We start from the raw sequence: 23,853 nt of genomic DNA, 5'->3' as shown, positions 1-23,853 counted from the left end.
GCTTAGATTTAGCAGAGAGAAATAGTGTAAATAATTCATGGGGTGTAATTTGATTCAATATTTTTCCTGGCCTATGAGGCATATGAACTTACATTTTTTTTCCCCATGTAGCTTTGCTGTCTTCTTAAGGTTGTAGGTCCTTTTGGTTTGTAATTCACCTCTGGGGTCAATTTGAAAATAAATTAAGATTAGCTGAAGAAAATGTATGCCTTTTTCATTACATAGTGTTGAAGGCATTCAAAAGAACCACCTGCCACATTTTTTATTCCAAAAAACAATGAAAAAGAAGACAGGTAAGGAAGGCTGAACTCAAAAAGGATCCACGATTCCTGTTCTTGAGTGGCAAAGGTCTTTACCTCTGCTAAATTAAATTAAATTTGACCCCAAACTGCTTCCATATGTAGAAACTTAACTAAGAGTATATTCTTATAAAAAGTAGCTGAGTCTCAGCCAATTGGCTAAAGCAGCTGAGCTTTAGCCAATCATAGGTCACCAACTGATCAGAGCATTATCCATATAAGGCAATTCTGAGCAGTAGCCAATCAAACTGTTTTGTAAGTAACGTTCTCTTTCTATCAATAAAGAAGGCCTGCCTACATTGCTGGGTGAGGTTTCTGAGTGCTGCCAGATTTTTGAATTGGTCTTTGCTCATATAAACTTCGCTGAATTTACTTTGTTTAATGTCTTTCTTTTCTTTTTTTGAGTCAGAGTTTCTCTCTGTTGCCCAAGTTAGAGTGCCATGGAGCAATCAAGGCTCACTGCAGCCTGGACCTCTTTGGTTCAAGCAATTCTCCTGCTTCAACCTCACGAATAGCTGGGGGCACAGGCCTATGCTGTCATGCCTGGCTAATTGGTGTTTTTTAATTTTTTGTAGCAACAGGACTCACTAGTTGCCCAGGCTGCTCTCCAACTCTTGGACTCAAGTGATCGTCTCACTTCAGCCTGCCAAAGTGTTGGGATTAGAGGTGTGAGCCACTTACCCACCGTTTTTTTTTTTTTTTTTTTTTTTTTACTATTTGTTATTGGAGGTAGGCTCTGAAGTAGACGTCCTGCAACCCTCAGGTCAGAAGTAGTGAGTGACCAAGTGGAAGCACCCACCAGGCCCATTGTGCCCACTGATCTCTTGCAGCAACTGGGGTGATGGGTGAGTTGTCTCTCAGGTTCAAGCTCCATGAAGTTGTGTTTTGAAATCTGAGTTTATTTGAGCATTTAAAAAAAATCAGACCTGGGTTCAGAAGTTGCAACAGAAACAGGAGAGGGTCTTATAGGGAGGCCTCAGTTTTCTAACTGGGTCATGCAGAAACTGTACTGGGTTCAGTAAGTAGATAAGGTTACTAAAGAAGAGGGACTCATGGGTTCATTTGGATCCGAGAAGGCCAGAACTCCTCCAATTGAAACTCCAGCTAATTTCATGTATAAGAACTACGTACCCAGAAACTGATTTTCTTTCTTTTTTTCTTCTTTTTCTTTTTCTTTCTTTCTTTCTTTTTTTTTTTTTTTTTTTTTTTTTTGAGACAGAGTCTCGCTCTGTAACCCAGGCTGGAGTGCAGTGGTGCGATCTTGGCTCACTGCAAGCTCTGCCTCCCAGGTTCACGCCATTCTCCTGCCTCAGCCTCCCAAGTATCTGGGACTACAGGCACCCGCCACCACGCCCGGCTAATTTTTTGTATTTTTAGTAGAGACTGGGTTTCACCATGTTAGCCAGGATGGTCTCGATCTCCTGACCTTGTGATCCGCCCGCCTCGGCCTCCCGAAGTGTTGGGATTACAGGCATGAGCCACTGGACCCTGCCCAGAAACTGATTTTCTATAGAAATGGGTGAACTTTACCAAAGGTAACTTAGAGTTAGAGTAGTCTCATTGAGGCAACTTCTTCAAGGGGCAACTTCTTCAAAAAGCAAAGAGGTGCATGTCTTTACAGTTACAACAGCTAAAAAGACCAAGAGGACCTCCTCCCCAAACTAAGGGACCCCAAAGGAAAGAATCCTATGGCCTGAGATGCCTGCCTTTATTGTAAGTGGTCAGGCCATTGGAAAATAAATTATCCACTTTCACAGCAGCCATCTGATGGAACCATTCGTTTTGGCCTGGAATGTTTACCTACTAAAAGACAATAATCAATCTCTTAGAAAAAACATTCCTATGGCAAGAGTTTCAAATTAAGTTCAAAAAGTTCCTGTGTCCAAACTTACCTAATTAACACTTGGACCATTTTCAGAAAAACATGTATAAGAATTTGTTTGTTTGTGTTTTCTGTCTTCAGTCCTGCCTTCTTCTCCTATGAGAACCTCTCGGTTGACTGGATCCCGTCTTCATTTATTTATTTTTATTTTATTTTATTTTTTGAGATGGAGTTTTGCTCTTTTTGCCCAGGCTGGAGTGCAATGGCATGATCTTGGCTCACTGCAACGTCTGTCTCTGGGTTCAAGCAATTCTCCTTCCTCAGCGTCCCGAGTAGCTGGGATTATAGGTGTGTGCCACTGCACCCAGGTATTTTTTGTACTTTTAGTAGAGATGGCGTTTCACCATATTGGGCAGGCTGATCTTCAACTCCTGACCTCAGGTGATCTGCCCACTTCGGCCTCCCAAAGCCCTGGGATTATAGGCGTGAGCCACTGAGCCACTGTGCCTGGCTGAATCCCCTCTTCTTAAACCCCTGCTGACTATACACTCTGCTAACTCTGTCCACCTCTTTCTAATTGTCATGATATTTACTATCCCCCCAAACTCCTTTTTGGGAAAAAAACCCCAATTGATTCATTTGTCATTCAATCTTGAAAACAAACAAACAAATAAACAAAGGCTGAACTAGTTTCTGACTGTAAGGCAAGATTTGAAGTATCCATGCTGAGTCCAGGCATACAAAATGCTTGTATTTTTGTACCTGGCAGATGGCTAAAATTTTAGAATGAAAGCTATATGATCTGTTTCTATCTGTATGTTTATATATGCCTACATGTATGATATATATGTATGATCTTTTTCTATCTCCTAATGATATTGCCAAAACTAAATTGTGAAAGAGCTCTATTTAATTGGCTTAAAGAAAAATATGTGCTTATATAAATTAAATATCCTCTCAGAAAAATAAGAACTAACCCAGATGCTTTCCTAATTCATGTGACTTGAATAATTTTTCATAAGTAAGAATATTGTTGGTTTGATTAAAATAGGCGTATCTTTAGAGTTGTCATCATTAAATGGTAGAGATGCATGACTTTTCCTACCTACGTTTACTGGTAAAATAAGCTTTTATTTCTGTATTTTAAAGTTTTTCAGCAAGCAAAATAACTTAGGATTATGGCTCGCTATTTAATGTCTTTTTTTAAAATTAGAAATCCAAGCATAATTGTTAAAAACAAGTGAGTTAAATAGATGTGAGGAAAATAGAATTCCTATATGAAAGATGTCCTCGCTATACTACAAGGTTTAAACATTCTTATAATCAAGAATGGATAGTTAAGGCTCAGAGAAGTCTTTATAAACAACAATCTAAATCTCAGGTCTAGCCATAAATCCTAAAAGGATAGAGATAAAATTTTGCCTTCTTTACAGTTTCTTGTTACGAAGAGACTAAAGATATTTGGGACTGTTAGTAAACATGTTCTGTGCCACACTGAGAAACTGTACTATGAAAAAAACCACATGCTTCTAAAATTTATGATTCATAGATTTTACAATCTGCAGATTTCTTGTGTACAGATAGTTCAGTATTGTTTACCTCTTATTGTTCATTAGAAATTAAGACCACTAAAGATTAAGGATTCTAGTTCATATATGGAACTGAAATTACTGGGAATAAAGGAAATAACTCTATTCAAATATGCAAGGAAAGTAAGGTCTGCTTTTGGCAAGGAAATGCTATAAGGTATGAGGAGGTATTGTTTGTTAAGGAAAAATGTGTAATTTTTGTCCTAAAGTAGAATGACTGATTGTTTTAAAATAAGAAAGAGGAAAAGTGGGAAATAAAAAACTAAATGGTTAAGAAATTGTAGGAAGCTTGTGGAAGATGAATCTGGTGAAAGGGATTTTGTGTGTGACCAAACTGGTTAAGATGAGAAGGGAATCATTTATAAGCTTTCCTAAAAATTGAGCACCGATATCAAAAGTACATTGATGCAAAACTAGAATTCGGTCATCTCTATTAAAACAACAAAGTTTTCATAGAGTATTGGTCTGCTTATAATAGGAAATTGCTGAAAGTTTTTCTTTAGCTTTTAGGTAATCCGCCTAGGAAAGAAAGATTCTCTGTTTTACCAAGATGATTTCCTGTGCTTCATGTTGTCTTTATTAGGCTTTTGATCACTTAAGAAACTGAGTCTTGTCTATTAAAAGAGCTAAGGTTTTTCTACAATTACGTATCTTTCTGAATTTGCCTTTGAAGTCTTTTAATTAAATAAATGACTATTGCTTTCACAGTGACCTGTGATTCTATTTTGATCAGCTCTTTTAAACCCTTGATATTTGTTGACAAATTTCCAATATTAAATTCTAAATTTTTTTTGACCTCAAATTAACTTTGGCATTTTCCAGATGGTCTCCTGGAATATCTCAAAAGGGTATCTCTCCTTATAAAGAGTTACAGTAAACTAACTGGGCTTATTCAACATATTAAATTGTATGAGCAGCATTGTCAAATAATAACTAATACCAAACCTTTTTTCAATTATATTTACATCAACGTGTTAATATGTGTTCTAGAAATTACATGAAATTCCTAGAAATTGGATTATACCATTGGACTGGGTAAAAATTCCCAGAACTTTAATAAAAAAAAACTGATTAGTTTTATAAAACTGCTAACCCAATATCAAGCAGGACAAGAATAAATTGAATACCAAGGAAATGCTTTGGGGGATTTTCATGCTAAGTCAGCCAGTATGAAACTTGATTAGATATGCAATTTGAATGAACTCCGCAAAATTGATCCAAGTCCAATTACCTATGATAACCTACTTAACAAACAGTGTCATACCCCTAAGTTGTAGAAATAAAACTGGTATTTAAGGTGATGTAAGTCTAATGTTAAATGTGAGGATCCTGGACAGCTGCCTGGTCCTTCCTGAGTCTTTACCTTTTCCATTATTAAAAGCTCTGAACTCTATGACTCATCATGAAATAAATAAAATGATAAAAATTATTTTAAAAATTGAGGGGATGACTGTTCTAAAATTAATTAAATGGTTTGTAACCAATGTTTGATTTGTCAAACCCATAATTCTGGTAAGGCAATAAAAACTTCAGGTAATACATTTCTAGCACCTGTTGGATATTTGAACACTTACAGATGGATTTTCTTCAATTGCCACTTTCCATGCATGTTTTCTGGTTGTATAAAAGATTTTCCATGCAGGAAGGCTAGTGCTATAACAGTAGCTAAATGCTTACTAGAACATATGTTTTCCTTATGGGGCATTCCTGGAGAATTTTCCAGTCATAGAGGTATTCATTTCACTGGACAAGTTGTAAAACAGTTAAGTAAGGTATTACAAACACAATGGAATTAGGCAAAGCTAACTGAATCAATTGTATTACCTTGGTAAAAGGTATTACTGACTGATGGCAGTCAGACTTACCCTTCGTGGAAAATACAGACTAACTCCTTATGAAATAGTTACCGGGAGGCCTAACCTCCTAATAATAGAAGCTCACATGTCTCCTGCTCTTACAAACTATGACATGACACAGTATTGCAAGGCTTTAGTGCATTATGCCAAAGTACTAGAGAAAGATTGCCCTTGAACTCCATTGAAGGGATCATCCTAAGTTTTTCTCTGTAGCAAAATTTTAGGGCCTCGAGTCTTGGATCCTTGAGTTGTGGGGATTCTCTCAACTCAAAAAGGCACCTCCAGACTCTTGAAGGCTCATTGGTAAAACTGACCAAGGAGGTGTCTCTTCAGAAGCAGATGGCATCCTCGATGCAGATAGCTTTCCCAAAATCACAGATCATCAACACTTCTCTCTTCTGTCACTAAAAGATCTTTGTCCCCTTTCTTCTTGCATTTCTTTTCTGTTTATATGTGGCAAGATAATGTGATAAGTAAGATTTCATAATTGATAGCTTCAGCAGGGAATTTAACCGAATGCTGGGCAGGACACGTTAAACCTAAATTATTATGTGATCTTAGAGATTCTCCGGTTTGCCCTGTAACAAATTTGACTAATAGTACAAGTGTGGCTATCTGTTTAAATTGCTCATCTGGTCCTTTATATAGGGTTAGGTTTTTAGATTTATGAGTTCGGATTCCCTGTTTAAATCTAAGAGTAGACAAAATCTATAATGAGGGTTTTGCAGTAAAATTATGCCAGAAATTGACTGAGAAAACCAAAATAAAGATAATTCAACAGTTTGTAGACAAATTTATAACATTAATCCCTTAATTGTCAGTAGCCTCCAACCATGCAATGATTCAATAATGGAGCCTTAGATAAATATTACTAGTGCTTTCCTACTGATGACTCCTAATGCATAAGGCATCCTACAGGGATCTGTCTGTTGTGCCCCTCTAGGATATATTTTTATCTGTGCAAGATTTAATAACAACCATATGTGTGGGCAACTTCATGTCTCAATAATTAAAAAAAAAGGACCAATATGAATTAAGGATCCTAATAATAGTATCACTCCATAACCAACTAGAAACTTCACATTGGTCTAAACCTCATAATTTGTGCTATGAAATAAAGAGGCATTTGCCAGAAGGCATAAATGCCTCTAAATGGGCATCTTTTGGCAGAATACTCCTTTCTTGGTTTGGTATAAATGTAAATAAAGTTTGATTTGAAATCTATGTTAAACATTAGCTACTATAGTTGACTGTACTGAAAAGGCTACAGTTATCCAGCAAACTTCTTTAAATTTTCTTGCTTGAGTTGTTTTAGATAACATAATCGCTTTGGACTATCTGTTGGCTGAATGGGGGGAGTGTGTGTGATAGCTAACACCTCCTGCTGCACTTGGATAAATACATCTGGTATGGCAGAAACTCGGTTGCAAGAAATCAACAAACAAGCTACTTGATTAAAACAAGTAGATTCCTTTTCTGGTTCATTTTTGATATATGTGATTTTGACCAGTTCAATTTGTGGGGGCCCCTGTTAAGGAATATACTTGAATCTCTCAGCATTATTTTTTGGTAACCATCATAATAGTGTCCCTGGTGTGCCATATCCTCTCAAGAGGTTTAAATGTTTATATGTAGCCATTCGTTGTATGTCAAATGGTCTCACTACAGTTAGAAAAACAAAAATATGAAGAGAACATAAAGAATCATCCAAGTGACTTGTTGTTGTGAAGTAGTATGAATCTCATACTGAGAACAAACAACTATTATGATGGTGACAGAGGGTGGCATCAATGCCCAGGGTTTTGGTCAATCTCTCAAAATTGAGAAGGAGACCAAAGAGGGGAAATTATTTTAAATTAATTTTGGCTTAAAGCTGTCTCTGTGTGTAACGAACTGCAACCTAACTTAAGAGTGTATTCTTGTGATAAGTAGCCAAGTCTCAGCCAATCATAGCAGCTGAGCTTCAGCCAATGAAAGGTTGCTGACTGATCAGACCATGTCCATATAAGGCAAATGCTGAGCTGTAACCAATCAAGTTGTTTCTGTTGTCACTTTATTTTTCTCTCTGTAAATATGCCTACCCACATTGCTGGGTAGAGGAGATTCTAAGTGCTTCTCAATTCATAAATTGTTCTCTGCTCAAATAAACTCTGCTAAATTTAGTTTGCCTAAACTTTTTCTTTTAGCATCTCTGGCTTCTCTCTCCTACAAGCCAAACATAATTAGGCACAAGGTTAATTGCAAGACATGAAAGGAAAAATGTGATGACTTAGGGTAATCATGGCATAGGATAAGTTGAACATTACTAATTTAAACTGTGACACTCAGGGCCATCCCTGGGGTTGCTTAGGGTTCTACGCCCCTTCTTTTAGCAATTGTGTTAAAGCGATTAGGTACCAAAGAATATCATAAGAAGCCTTGAAAGAAAAACATAGAAAAATGTAAGGGGGAAGCCCAACCATTTTTCCTAGTGATATTGAAGGCTTTATAGACCTTTGAGTTGCCAAGGCTATCTTCCTCTCACCCACCAACTTCTTATGAAAACAATTCTTGACTAATTTCCTGCTTATTGTTACTTAAGTTATTAGAAACATAAATATGTTTCCATTTTTAATGATTGTTAAACTGTAAAGATGTTCTTGGTTAATTCCTTTCTTTGATTTGTTCTTGATACTTCTTTTTTTATTTTTTTTTTGAGACAGGGTCTCACTTTGTCACCCAGGCTGGAGTGGAGTGGCATGATCATAGCTGATTGTAACCTCAAACTCCTGGGCTCAAGCGATCTTCCTGCTTCTGCCTCCCAAGTAGCTGGGACTACAGGTTTGTGCACCATGCGAGGCTAATTTTAAAAAAATCTTTTAGTGCAGATGGGGTCATGCTATTTCGCCCAGACTGGTCTTGAACTTCTGGTCTCAAACAATCTTCCTGCTTTGGCTTCCCAAGGTTCTGGGATTACAGGTGTGAGCCACCAGGCCTGGCCTAATATTTCTTTTGAATGTAGCAAAGCAAATCTTATTTTAAAATTTGCTAGTGATAACCTATTCACTAAGTGTAATTTGAGTCATCAGATTTTTTTTCTCGTGTGAGTTGTATGAAATAGACTTCTGAGAGAATGATTGCCCTGTTCTTCCTCCCTTACCACAACCACACAGACACACACAGAAGGAGAATGGTCCCCAAGGCTGCAAGCAGGAAAAAACCTCAACTGAAGGATACAGAACCTTAAATTAGAGAAGGGGAAACAGTTGTTTAGGAAGATGTCTATATCAAGACTACTAAAATTTAAGATTATAAATGAGTGCTACAAAAATTCTTTCTTATCTGCCTTTGTGTTTCCAAGGTAGAGAAGGGTATAATGGAAAGTGTGCTTCCTCAGTGAGCATTCTATAGTTCTGACACAATTTTCAAAAGCTCTGTGAGCCAGAAAATGTGAATTCTAGTGTCAGCTTCAAGACCAATTAGCTGGTGATTTTGGACCATTTCCCCTTCAGTTTCCTTATGCATAAGTTGATGGAGCTGGTTATAAGTAATTCTAAAACCATTTCCAGCTCTCATGTCCTGTTCTTCAAATGGAGTGTTATCTGAGTTTCAGTCTGAAGCATATCAGAAATGAGCAGGAGTTGAACTACCAGATTCCATGGAAGCCAGTTGCACTTCTTATAATATGAACACTCTCTCCACTGGGCATGAGTTTGCTGAAGAGTGACAAAAGTTTCTTTGCTTGACCAAACTTTGGTCCCTTGAAACTTCTCCTAGGCCTGTCTGTGAACCTTCTTATAAAAGTCTAGTTTTAGCCAGAACCCTGCTAGGTAAGTTTATGAAGACTCCACTGCCCCCAGTATTTGAACGCCTTCGATGTCAGATTGTGTTCCTCAATCCTCTGCCTTCCCCCAGGTGATGTCTGATCATGCTGGCCAGTTTTCAGCAAGAATCCTGTTGGGTTGATTTAGCCAGATGTCTCTTATCCCTGATATTTTCTCTTAATAATTTTTCATCCACTGACCCGCACCCTGCTCTTTGGCTGTAAATTCTCGATTGCCCATCCTGTATTTGAAGTTGAATCTAATTTCTCTCTTCTATTGCAAGCCCCAGTTACCATGGTCGTATACTTCTTGTGATGATTCTGAATAAAGTCTTCCTTATCATGTGTTAACAAGCATCATTGAATCATTCGCTTCTAATAAGAGGAAGGATTCTGAGGAGCAAGGACCAGGAGGGGTACTTTATCTAAGAACAGAGCCTGGAAAGTGGGAAAGTCCATTAGCTATGGCTTCCTCATCATTGACAAATATGCCATCTTTGATGACGATGATATTTGCTTTGATATACCCTGGAAGTTCTGTGGCTATTTCAGTTGCTGCCAAAGATTCTATAAATATATCAATATCTACACTGTAATATGATCAATACCATACATGATATAGTAATACCATATCATGTATGTCAAGCCACTTTATATTATACCAGAAGGATTTCAAAGACCACAGAATGAGCCCTTGTTGCTTTCACCCCATGAGTTCCATTGCCCTGGACAGGTTACCTTTAAACATGTCGATATGCAGACCACTTCAACTTGGCCAGGCCATCCTCGCACCCCTCACTTCTCCCCCAAACCATCAGTGACAAACCCATATAACTCCCTTTCCCCACTCTTGACTCCTAATGACCAGAGGAAAATCAGACAAACCAACAATCAGACAAAGACCAAATTTATTTAAGTAAATGGGAAGAAAAAAATGTTTTAAATCAGACCAAAGAAGAGTACAATAGGTAAATCATTTTATCCCCAGCACTGGCATACGACAAACTGTAAGATTTCAAGAGTCCACATGTTTTCTTGAGGAGATTGGAAAACATACTTTGAGAACTCTCTCCTTGAAGCAAGCTGTTTGTCCAAACAGGATCATCTGCCACTCTGTTTTTCTTTTCTTTCCCAGTAGCCAAAAACTAGGGTTCTGAAAAAGTCCAGAGGCTCACCCACCTCTTTCTGAGTCACTGCTTTCTAAGACAACACTCTGATTTTCCTTGGAGTGTGTCCATTCGGGCACTGACCAGTATTGAACCTATTTAGCTTAAAAGACCTGACAGTTTCATAGCCAAAGGTGGGTTAAGAGGCAGTTCATCAAAGTTCAAATCATGATAAGAGATCCGGCATGAAATGGGAGGCAGGACTTGCCAATAAAGGGAGGTATTCTTTTGGGAAAGGTTGGCATGTTTATGATTCTTGAGGTTATGTGAGCTCAGTTTTTCCCCTTAAACATCTGCCACAGGTGCTGGGGAAACACTGCTTGTATTTTTGTATGAACATGGTGTAAATAATGTCCACTTTCAATAAACTTTTAAAAATGAAACAGCTGCCACGCAGGGCTTAAAAACAACTTGTGACTTCCCGTAAGTCTGAGACCACGTTATCACTATTCTCCATTTAAAAATGTTACCCCTCCTCTCACCTTCACTATGGGTCTATAGCCCTATAAAGTTCATAGCCCTCGACTCTGTTTTTCACAAATACATGGCAATGGCTTCAATAAACAAACCAGTTTTTCTGTCTTCTTGGAGGAGATGCTGAAGCTGGAGCATTTAGCACTATCCTGGTAAAAACACTCTATGCCTTATAATTAAAAACAAACAAACAAACAAACAAACAAAAAACTCTGGTACTGGGGCGGGGGGCAGTGCCTTTTAAAAATGTGTGTATGTGTGTAACTGCCTCTCTTTTGTATGTTGTCTGTCATGTGTTGTAAGCCACAGCGGCTAAGACTTTATCTTCTAAATTCTTCTATGATTCCTGAAGATGTGGCCTTGGGCAAGGAAGCGATCTGTAAAGCCTATGCATGTAATACATATTAAGTGTGAGTTTTCAGGCACTTATACATATTTTCTTTCTTTACCACACAGGATTTTCTTTTTCACCATTCTAATAGAGTTAAAGGCAGAGAAAAGTTTTCCTTCTAGGCAACAAATGGCTCTTCACACATCTTGGGAGCAGATTGGTAGCATCCGAGAGACAATAGGGTTCTATTCTCACTTTTAATAAATGTATATGGTTTACTATTTAAAGATTTTATTTCAAAAGAGAAGATGTGAAATGATGGAACAAAAATAATCCATAACACTTTGCATGTTACGTGATTTTTTGGTGTGTGTGTAAAGACTCTTAATAGCCACTACATTAATTGGTTGAGTGAAAGTTTGTTTATGCAGATTACCAGTTTACCTTGGTCAAGATATCTTATCCTGGTGAATTAAGCCCAGCGGTTTTCAACCAAGGTAATTTTGCCCCCCAAGGGACACTTAGCAATGTCTGGAAACATTTTTGGTTGTTACAACTGGGAGAGAAGTGCAACTAGTATCTAATGGGTAGAGGCCAGGGATACTGCTAAACATCCTCCTGCCCAACACACACAACAAGGAACCATCCTATTGAAATGCCAAAATTGAGAAATATTGGGGAAAAAAGTGACAGTGGACACAGGGTTGAAGACCAAGAGGTTAAAGAGGGGATAAGGGATCAACTTGAAGAATGCCATCTTCAAATGCCAGTTCCTGGCCCATCATTAAGCAAGAAAGAGAATTCTCCTTCAAGGATACCGTAATAGAGTCTTACACAGTAGCAGAACTGATGACCCTACCCCACTGATTACCCCAGACCCCTGTGGTGTCACTACTACTCCTTAAGCCATGTCTACTAGGCAGATCCTAACATCCACAAAGGATAGTTATAGAATTCTCTGGGCATTTCCGTGGTTCACTCCCTTGATTTTTAAATTATTTATAAGAATATTTGTTTATATTTAAGAAGATACAAGCTAACGATGGCCATTTAAAGAATATGGAAAGTATGTAAAGTCAAATAGAATCTTCTCTCTAGTCTTTAATCATTCCCCCATTTTGCTGATGTAACATTATTCAAACCTATTTACAAGTAGTTTTACTTCCCATTTTACCTCCAAATACTGCAATCACACTGAATTTTTTTTATTTAACAAATATGTTATAGACACTTTTTGAGCTTAAATCATATAGATTGATCTTGTAATTTTTAAATTGGCTGTGTAATATTCTGTAGAATAAATGTACTATAATTTATTCAACTATGCATCTTCTATTGATCTTTTTTTCAGTTTTTGTTTCTGTTATAAACTACAAAAATAAACACATTCATACATATAATTTCAAGTACTGGTATTTGTATCTATTTACTAGTACTCTTGTTTCTGTTGGATTCCCAAATGGGGTGGCTGGGACATAGATTATGCATTTTTTTTGCTCATTTTATAGTGAAAAAATTTTATTTATGTGCAACTGTAGAGAAACTGCTGCATTTTCTTTTTGTGTAGAAAATCGTAAAAATGATTACATTTCCCAGGCTAGCCCAACAAACTCATTTAAACCAAATAGTACCTGAATACATTATACACTTGTAAATATAGTTTGAATTCTTGGATCCGGGGAAAACTTTAGTTTCATTTATTGAAACAGCCATTAAGTTATGTGAAGTGAAATTCCTATTAATCTTCCCTTTTAGTCTTGATTTATGCCTGATTGTTTTTCTTTATGCTAATCCATAATCCATAACAAGGTTTTTCCTGTTCTTTTCTGAAGGACAGATATGATATCTTTTTAATCTTCTTGTTAAGGTACCTGTGCCTATCTAAATAATGAAATGTCTTGGTTGTTATTAAAGCATGCCCAATATTTGGACAAAACCAGAATCTAATAAATTTTGCTGTCCCCTAATACACACAGCTTAATGGGAAACCATGAGGAACAGGAGTAAAGTGATAAAACTGGCAAGTGGATCAAGAGAATTTGCAAACCAGAGGGCAAGAAACATCTAATCAAGATTCAAAGACAGAACTAAAGTTCAAATAGTAAAAGGATGGTTTTGCTTTTTTTTTTTTTTTTTTGAGACTGAGTCTCGCTCTGTTTTCCAGGTTGAAGTGCAGTGGCGCAATCTTGGCCCACTGCAAGCTCTGCCTCCTGGGTCCTGGGTTAGCATGATTCTGGTGCCTCAGCCTCCTAAGTAGCCAAGATTACAGGCACCCGCCATCATTCCAGGCTAATTTTTGTATTTTTATTAGAGATGGGGTTTCACCATATTGGCCAGGCTGGTCTCAAACTCCTGACCTCAAGTAATCCACCTGACCTGGCCTCTCAAAGTACTGGGATTACAAGCATGAGCCACTGTGTCTGGCTAAAGGATGTTACCTCAAGGATCAGGAGCTAAACTGGCTATCAGAGCCTCTAGAGATTGTGTGTTTCTAACTCTTAACATACTGCTATGTTTTTAGAAGTTGTAGTGACGTAGCCTCAATGAGTACTCTTTTCCCACAATTTTGCCAGTAAAAGTCAAATTCTAGATTATTTAATATCATCTAATACATTCTTATATCTTAACACTATAAAATAGCCCACTACTGTTTCTTGTATCATATGCAGATATATATGTGTGTACACATATATGTATATTACAACATTTATTCCTTTACTCTGGACTTTATTTTATGTATGATGTGAAATAAAGATCTAATTCTTATTGTTCAGAATGGAAAACCAAACTAGGCTCAAACTGATTAAATAAATAGTTTGAGCCTATCTCATTGCCATAGATTTGAAATTTGATATTTATCATATACTACATTTTCATAATACCAGTATTTGTTTCTGAGCATTCACTTGTGTTAATTATTTTCACTTCTGCCAGTACCAGACTGTTTTGATTCTTGTAGCTTTATAATAAATTGTGATATCTATCAACGCAAGTTGCTCTTGTTTTTTTTATCGTGATAAAATATACATATAAAACAGACCAATTTAGCTATTTTTAAGTGTGTAGTTCAGTGGCATTAAGTACATTCATGTTGTGCAACCATCACCACCATCCATCGCCAGAACTTTTTCATCTTCAGCAACTGAAACTCCATGCCCATTAAACACTAACTCCACATTCCTCTCTCTTGCCAGCCCCTAGCAGTCACTATTCTACTTTTTGTCTCTATGAATTTGACTACCCTAGGTGTCCTATATAAGTGGAATCATATGTTTGTCCTTTGTGACTGGCTTATTTTACTCAGCATAATGTTGTCAAGGTACATCCAAGCTGTAGCATGTGTATTACTTTCCCTTTTAAGGCTAACTACCATTCCATTGTAGGTATAAACTGCTATCAATTCATCATACATAGATTTTTGAGTTACTTTCATCTTTTGGCTATTGTGAATGATGCTTCTACAAACATAGGTGTACCATATTTCTCCAAATCCCTGTTTTCACTTCCTTTTGGTATATATTTAGATGTGGAATTGCTGGATCATATAGTAGTTTCATGTTTCATTTTTTGAGGAATCACCAAACCACTTTTGACAGCACCTGTACCATTTTACTTTCCCACTTAACATGCAAAAGAATTCTAATTTCTCCCCATCTTTGCTAATGCTTAATTTCTATTTTTTAAATAATAATGTTGTAGTAAATATAACGTGGTATTTCACTGTGGGTTTGATTTGCATTTTCCTAATGATTGGTGATGCTGAGCATCTTTTCATGTGCTTGTGGCCCACTTATGCATCTGCTTCAGAGAAGTGTCTGTTCAAATCCTTTGCCCAGTTCTCAACTGGGTTGTTTTTGTTGTTGTTTGTATAAGAGTTCTTTATTTACTCTGGAAAACAGTCTTTTATCAGATATATGATTTTCAAATATTTTCTTCCATACTTTGGGCTGCTTTTTCACTTTGTTAGTGTTCTTTAATGTGTAAAATTTTTAATTAGATGAAGTCTATCCTATTTTTTCTTTTGTTGCCCATGCTTTAAGTATCATGGCCAAGAAATCATGGCCAAATACAATGTCGTGTAGTTTTCTCCCTATGTTTTCTTCTAAGAGTTTTATAGTTTTAGCTCTTCTCTTTATGTCTTGATCCATTTTGAGCTAATTTTTTAAAGTGAGGGTTCGACTTCACTTTTTTGCAGGTTAATATTCAGTTTTCCCATCACTTTAGAAATGTCTGTTCTCCATTAAATAGTCTTGGCACCCTTGCTGAAATTCATTTGACCATACCTGTGAGGGTTTAATTCTGGGCTCTATTTTGTTGTGTGGGTCTATATGTCTGTCTTTGTGTCAGTGCCACATTGCTTTGACTATCACAACTTTGTAGTAAGTTTTCATCTTGTTTTAAAATTTTACTTATTTCACAAAAATGTCATGACTATTCTTACCCATTTTCTATTCAGGTTGAAGTTTAGAATAAATTTGTCAATTGGGCTTTGGAATAATAAATAGATGAATTTGAGAATAATTGGTAGCTTCACAGTATGACTCTTACTATCTAGAATCACAGCTGTTCTCTTTTTTTATTCAGATTTTGTTATATTCCTGTATAAAGTTTTATAATTTTCACCAATGTCTTGCATATTATTAGTTTTGTTAGTTCTTATTAGTTTTTCAAATAGATATGTTGATTTTTTAGTGAAGTTTTTTTCTCATTACATTTTCTTATTAATCATTTTTGGAGTTGAGAAAAGATTGTGTTTTAATTTTGGTGTTTTATCTGATAATCTAATTGAACATCTATATTTGTTTTAATATTGTTCCATTGTTTCTCTTGAATTTTTTGGATATATTAGATTATAATATTGCCCACAAATATAGTTGTCTTTTAAATTTTAATACTTATCTCATTAATTGCTCGTGTCTTATGATGTTGGCTGGTGCCTAGTGAATAGTATTCTTTAGCAGTAGTCATAACAGGCATTATTGTCTTTTTCTTGAGTGTGTCAATGTTCACCAACAAGTATGATGGTAGCTATAGGTTTCTGATTGAGAGCCTTCATCCAGTAAGAAAGTATTTTCCAACATTTAGAAAAAAGAATTGAACTTTATCATGTAATGTATCAACATAGATTAAGATAATCACTATTTTTATCTTTAATGTATTAAGGTGCTAAATTGCATTCTTATTTTCCTAATTTTGAACCATCCTCATGGTCCTGGAATAAACCTTCCTTGGTCACTTTATTTTGCATTATAATGCTTTACTAGATTCAGTTTATTAATATGCTATTTAAGACTCTTTGTATTTATATTTATGAGTTAGGCTGATGCATCATTTCCTTTCCTGTGCTCTGTTGCTATTGGGAGTTTTGCTCACTTTCTGCTGTGAGATAGACTTTTTTTTGGCTATGAAATATCTTAAGTAATAGAAATTATTTGTTTTTGAAGAATCAGTAAAACTCAAAACAGGAAGGTGACCCGGTTCTGTTTCTTCAATGGAGTTCTGTTTCTTCAACTATATTTTTAGTGCCTTTTCTGATTATTGGTCTAATTACTATTAAAAAACAAAACAATAAAACCTTTCTTGACTAAATTTTGAGCATTTGCATTGTCTTAGGATATGATCCATTTTATCTACATTTTCAAGTATATCTGCATAAACCTTACACAGTGCTCTCTTACGGTTTTAAAATTTATTATCCCTATATCTAAATCTCTGTTCATATTTCTAATATTATTTGTTTCCTTTTTTCCTTGATTATATTTGTACAGGTTAATCTGTCTTCATCTAGTAATCCTTTGTTTTTATTAGCCAACTAAACTAATGGTTTTTTTCTATTTTAAATCTTTATCTCTATCTCTATACACACATCTGGTAATATTATTTTTTTTGGTTACTAGGCTCATTTGTTCTTATCCAGCTTCTAGAATGTGCATTTAGTTTACTTATTTCCAGTCCTTTCTTGCTTTCCATGAAGTCCCAAATGCTCCCAAATATGGATGTGTAGTGTTCCTAGTATCATTATTTTATACATAGTATGTAATATCAATTATAAATTTCTTTTAAATTAAAGACCAACTTAGGAGAATGTTTTTATATTTCCAGTGGATAAATTTTAATTTGCCCATTTTCTGTTGTTAATGTTTAGTTTCATTGCATTATAGCTGTAAAATATGGTTTGCATGATTTCTACTATGGAAACATCTCTTGAGAAAATTTTTCTGATCTAATATATCGTCACTTTTATAATCATTCCATGGGTATTTGAAAATAATGCTTATTCTACTGCTTTTGTTACAGAGATGTCTATAAATTATTAAATCAAGGATGTTAATTGTGCTGTTCATATCCTCATTTTGGAAATGTGATTATTCTATTGATTTCTGAGAGAGGAGTATTAAAATTTTTCATCATGATATTAAATTGGTCAATTGCTTTTTTGGTTTCAAACGGATTTTTTTTTAATGTAGTTTGATAGTTGAATATTAAATGCACTGAGTTTATATCCTTTTTGTGGATTATACTGTCTTTGTCTTATTTAATGCATCTTGTCTTGACTAACTATAATGTTGCCATTCCTGCTTTCTATTATTAGCATTTGCCTACTATATCTTTGTCCATCCGTTTATATTTGATCTTTCGGAATCATTTTGTTCTTGACGTATCTCTTGGAAACAGATATACCTGGATTTTGCTTAAAGAAAACCTAATCTGAACTTCTCTGTCTTTAAATTGAGAAATGTATCTGTTGCCATTTACTAGAAAAATGAAAACATTCGGTCTCATTCTGACATCCTGTTTGGTTTCCTATTTTTATGTAAATTAGTTTTTACCCTTTCCTGGTGTGATCAAGTTTCCTTTATTGTTATTTTTTCATTTACTGATTTGAAGGGTATACATACTACTACTATTCTATTCACCCAGGGCTTATCTTTATTTTTAAATAACATATTTAAACACGTTTCTTTCTATCAATTTCTAACATTAGTCAGTACCTTTTACCTCCTTCTTAAATAAGACAAGACTGTGAAACTTTCTCTTCCTTCTTGTCTATTTCACTACTTCACCAGTGTTGACATAGGCAGAAATTTTGTTTCAACTTTGTATTGATTTTTTAAACATCTTGCCTCTATTTTGCAATGGATTTTTTAAAAATAATTGGACTAAACAGCACCATTATGAATCTTTATTTTGATCTAATTGTAACTTTTGTGAATTCTTAACTTACCATTGTCTCTTCACTCTCATGCTTTCCTCGTCCTTGGATTCCTTTTTAATTTTTCTGGCATACACTCTAAATTAGATTTTAGAAAGGCTTAGTGGGTGGTGCATTTTCCGAGTCCTTGAGTGTCTGCAAATGTCTTTATTGAGTTATTGGGAATAGAAATGGAGAACCCACATCTTTTTCCTTCTGAACTTTGAAGCTATTTCTCCACTATATTTTAAGATTCTAATTTTGGTTATTTTTTGAGTGAAAGGATGAAACAGGTGTGCAGTGACTTATTTAGTTGTCAAGCTACTATACTTTAAGCACAATATTAGACTACAGGAATTCAGAGAAGGTAACACTGATCTATAAATGAATGTCTATGGGAGAAAGGAGAATAGGGTGACTACATTTGCTTGGAGTAGTCTTTTTGCAAAGGAAACATTTAAGATGGGTAGTGAAGCAAAGCAGAAACTTACAAGATAATTTAGGATCTCATATTTTTCATATTCTGGTTCTTATATTAAAATGTTAGATAGAATTAGATTAAATAAGTTTAGACTAGATTAGAATTACATAGAATTTGAAATAATTATGTTTTCCCCAAATATCAATAAATCTTATTCCTGATCTAGTATCTAAGTATATACTTTTCACTTTATTAAATTGTCTAGGGCAGAGGTTGACAAACTAAGGCCCACCACTTATTTTTATAAATAAAGTTTTATTGGAACAGCTACTCTCATTCACGTATTTATTGTACAACAGAGAATTGAGTAGTTGTGACAGAGGTTGCATGGCTCACAAAGTCTAAAATATTTTCTATTTGGCTTTTTACAGAAAACATTTGCTGACTGCTGTTCTATCTAGGATATCGTCAGTGTGTAGATGATGAGCGTTCATGTCAGTGTTCCTACAAGCCAATGAAGGTAGGATTCAACAGTAAGTCTTGACTTCCTTAAGGTGTCTGATGAGTATGTTTATACAAGTTCAGGAAACAAGTTTGCCTATATTTTATGTTAAAAGAAATTGAAGCTTATCTCTCAATCGCGTATAATTGTCAATAATTACTTGCCCTTTAAATGAGTTTCTTCTTTCCATTTTGTTTCTTTCTCGTGTTCTAGGCATTGCGCAATTCAGCATTGCGGTTTTCGTTTCTTTGACTTCGTGATGTGAGGGAAGCTGGCATGTTTTCTAATGTGCTGTTGTGTGGGCTTGGGCTGTTGATTGCTTTTGGCCTAGGTGCTGTGCAGAGTTCCAAGGTTTGGCTTTGTAAACGCTGCCTGGCAAAACGGAAACATTTTGTGAAATTTGACAAATGTCACACACACCCGCACACACACATTTTAAATTGCAAAGTTCTCCCCCTTGGCACACAGTTTTCCCCGGGTTTTTATTCTTCATAATAAATCTTTAACCATCTTCGTGTCTATACGAGCTCTTCAGTGGGTCGATGTGCTTTTGCTTTGATGAGACTTGCAGTTAAAAAGCCCTTGGTTTCCAGGATATCCTTACTGTTTTTCTTTTCTCAAAAAATTAATGTGATCTTTTATTCCAATGAGGAAGCAGTCTTATTTCATTTCCAACTGCTTTCTCAGACGAAGATTCCCACCGAAAACCGTTCTCCAACATAGGACCCCTAGAAACTGACCTCTTGGCCTCTTTCTTCCGAACTCAGAGTGAGACACAGAGGAGTGGAATTCAGAGAAAAACTGGGTGAATTAAATTCTTTGTGTGCATGAGTTAAAGCATCTAAGAAACTATAAAATGAGCGCTTCATCTCAAGAAAAATCTTGGTATATTTTAGTACATTTTCCTTCATGGGTAGCTAAAAGCACTTTACAAACAAATCATTGACTTTAGAATGAGGGGACAAATATGATTGTCCCTAGGTCACAGATGATATTATATCCTGGGGAAGTAAGCTTTTGCTTAAGGTGACTCAGGGTGTCAGCAGGGGTGAGGCAGGCTTTAATTTTATGGTTGGGGTATCTGTTTCAAGTCTTCTGCCAACTTTAAGAAATGCCTCTGGCTTAAGAAAAATCTTCCAATTTGACTACCCTAATTTGCATCCCTCTCTGGGTTTCCAGCTCTACTCTCTAGTTTCCTGGCACTCTAATTACTCAGGCATTACTTCTGACAATGACCCCCAAGTCTCATCCCTTCAGCTTGACTCCAGGATCCTCGCACCTGTGAGCTGCCGTCCCTGGCAGCCTTGATTAGACGGGCTCGGCTGCCCTATGCATTGAGCAGAGCTCTTCCTGGTTCAGACCTTTTAGGGCAACAGCAATTTGGCAGCCCTCTCTTGATGCAGGGTTGCAAGAGCAATCAGGCCGAACGGGACTGCTTCAGCCATACTGTTGAAACACATCATATTGCCTGGAGAGCAGACAGTGCCATTCAGAAACTGTAAAGAGAAAATGTAGTGCCTTTATTTTGTCAGTTACAGATCTGGCTTTCCTCCTAAGTCTCCAACTGTCAGAGAGAAAAAGAAACTAAGTGTTCGATTCCATAATTTTAATAGTGCCATAGGTTATGCTCAGTGTTTTGGAGTGATTGCTTAGAATCTCTCATGGAAATGTTAGGGCTAAAAGAGTGTGCTCCAGAAATAGAGTGACTGGGTTTAAACCGTGGCATTGCCTCTGAGTCACTCTGTGGCCTTGCACAAGGGACAGGGACACTCTGCACTTCAGTTTCTCTATGCGTAAACCGGAAAAAAATCTACCTCTGCACCACTCAGTTTGGTGGCCACTAGCCACATATGGCTACTTAAACTTAAATTTAAAGTAGTTCTTAATAAAAGTAAACTCAGTAGCCACTTGTGAGTAGCGGCTACTGTGTTAGAGAGCTAAGAGATTAGAACAGTAGACCACTGCTGTCCATCATAAAGTTCTGCTGGATCGCACTGGTCTACATCACAGGGTTATAATAAGGAGTAAGCGAATTATGCAGCTAAAGTGCTTAGAACAATGCCTGGCAAGTGGGAAGGATTCAATATGTTTATCACGATCCTACTCTTTCCCACTCTCCTTCAAAATGGTGGCCAGGTGTACTGGAGAAAGGTTAGGGGTACTGCACTTTCCGGTTCCTATATTGTTACTAATGCTTTATTTCCTGTGCCACTTTGTAAGTTTTGATGTCTCAAGCATTTCTTATTTTGTAAAGAAAGACACCACAGCAGAATGGCTATGAATGAATGCTTTAAAGCCAGACTGCCTGTTTTGAATCCCAGTTCTGTCACTTGAGTAGCTGTGTGATCTTAAGCAAATGATTTATTCTATGTCTCAGTTTCTATGTATATGAAATGAGAGTAATAATATAAACAATTGAATAAAATCCCTCAAAGGTTGTTGGAGATGAATTGATGTAAGTAAAGTACCTTGAATGGGACCTGGCACCATACGTTCTCAAAAAGTATTATCTCTCACTAAATATTAGGTTTTTTTTTTTTTTTTTTTTGCTGTCCTCAGCTCATCCTCAAAATGGCAATGGAGCCTCCTGGGGGAAGTGTATGACTTGGCCTCTTGGAGGGAGAGGTGTCGGAGTACTCCCATTCATCTGGTCTTTGGGGTGATATCCTTTTGTCTTTCTCCTGGCTTCTGCAGTGGATGGGATTGGTAGTTGATTTGCCTTGTGGTTTAATGAGTCTCAGCATGGCTAGGGAGCAACAGCCCTTTCTGGCTACATGGTCTTTTCATGGCTCTCACTGGTGCTACAGATCCATCGTACCCCTGCCTTACCTTCCTTTGGTCTCTGGTTGGGCAGTCACCCCCAGCCTCCACTGCAAGTCTCTCTCCATGTCATCATTGCTGGCCCCTGGACATTCTGCCCTTTTCTACCAAGCTTTTAATTCCTTTGGGGAGCCTCAGAAAATTCTGGGTTCCATCCGTGCTAGATCTGAAACAGAAAGCAGAACAAAAGCTCCTTGTCCTCAGTGTTCCCTTCAATTTATCTAACACATCATTCCTATTCTGCAGTGATTTCAGGAATTACCACATTCTACCCTGGCAGAGGGTCTCAGTGCATGTGGATCCTCTTAGACGACGAGGTCATGTAAGAGAGCTCCCAGAAAATATGAGATTTCTCAACCAGACATTCCTTAAAACTGACTCATTTCAGAGGGTCCTAGGATCCTCTGGCTCATCATTGCCACTGTGGAGATTCTTTGATAGTGACTCCACTACCCATCACTTAGTCATGACTTGAGGTTGGAATCAGGCTTCAGGCCTGTGTATCCAGACAAATGACCTTATGCCCATGAGTTCCATTCTCAACTGTTTACTGGGATTCTGAACCTGTGCAGTGGACATACCAATGAAGAAGGGTGAGAGATGAAGGCATCAAATACTGTGGAAGTAAAGTTAGTACGTTTAGCCACTGCTTGAATGCAGTTGGCAAGGAAGAGAAGATTCAAATCTGACTCCATGGTGTTGAACCTGGTGATCAGAAAAACCAGAAGTTTATATACTGTCTTCCCAACTGAATCCATTCTTAAAGCACACAGCCCAAATAGTAGCTACTTACTACACCCTTGCTGTTGATGAACTGATGGAGTTATTTGTTTTTCTAGGTTCTGAGGAGGCAGGACCAAGAAATGGATGTTGACGTTTAGGAGACTGTATATATGTAAATAATACATGTAAATAATAATATGTAAATAAAATGATAATCATATAATGATTAAAATGATAATATTCAGGTAATAATTTAGACATCTCTTCTATGACATCAATAATTGAGTTTTTCAAATAAAACTACAAGTAATTGAAATAAAACCATTGTGGAAAGCAGTGTGGCAATTCCTCAAAGAACTTACAGTAATCATTTAACCCAGAAATCCCATTATTGGGTATATACCTAAAGTGATATATATACCAAAGGTATATAAATTATTCTACCACAAAGACACATACATGTGTATGTTTATTGCAGCACTATTCACAATAGCAAAGACATGGAACCAGCCTAAATGCCCATTGGCCAGTGGATAAAAAAGTGTGGTACATATACACCATGGAATACTATGTAGCCGTAAAAAAGAGTGAGATGATGTCCTTTACAGCAACATGGATGGAACTGGAGGCCATTATCCTAAGCAGACGAACATAGTACAGAAAACCAAACACTGCGTGTTATCACTTATAAGTGGGAGCTAAACAATGAGAAGACTTGGACATGAAGTGGGAAACAACAGACACAAGGACTTGAGGATGGAGAATGGGAGGAGGGAGAAAGTAAAAAAGGTACCTATTGAGTACTATGCTTAATACCTGTGATGTAATAATGGTATTGATTATTGATTATTGTAAT

Source organism: Piliocolobus tephrosceles, chromosome 18, assembly GCF_002776525.5.
Source record: "Piliocolobus tephrosceles isolate RC106 chromosome 18, ASM277652v3, whole genome shotgun sequence".
Lineage (NCBI taxonomy): Eukaryota > Metazoa > Chordata > Mammalia > Primates > Cercopithecidae > Piliocolobus > Piliocolobus tephrosceles.
Note: the sequence above shows the minus strand (reverse complement) of the source record.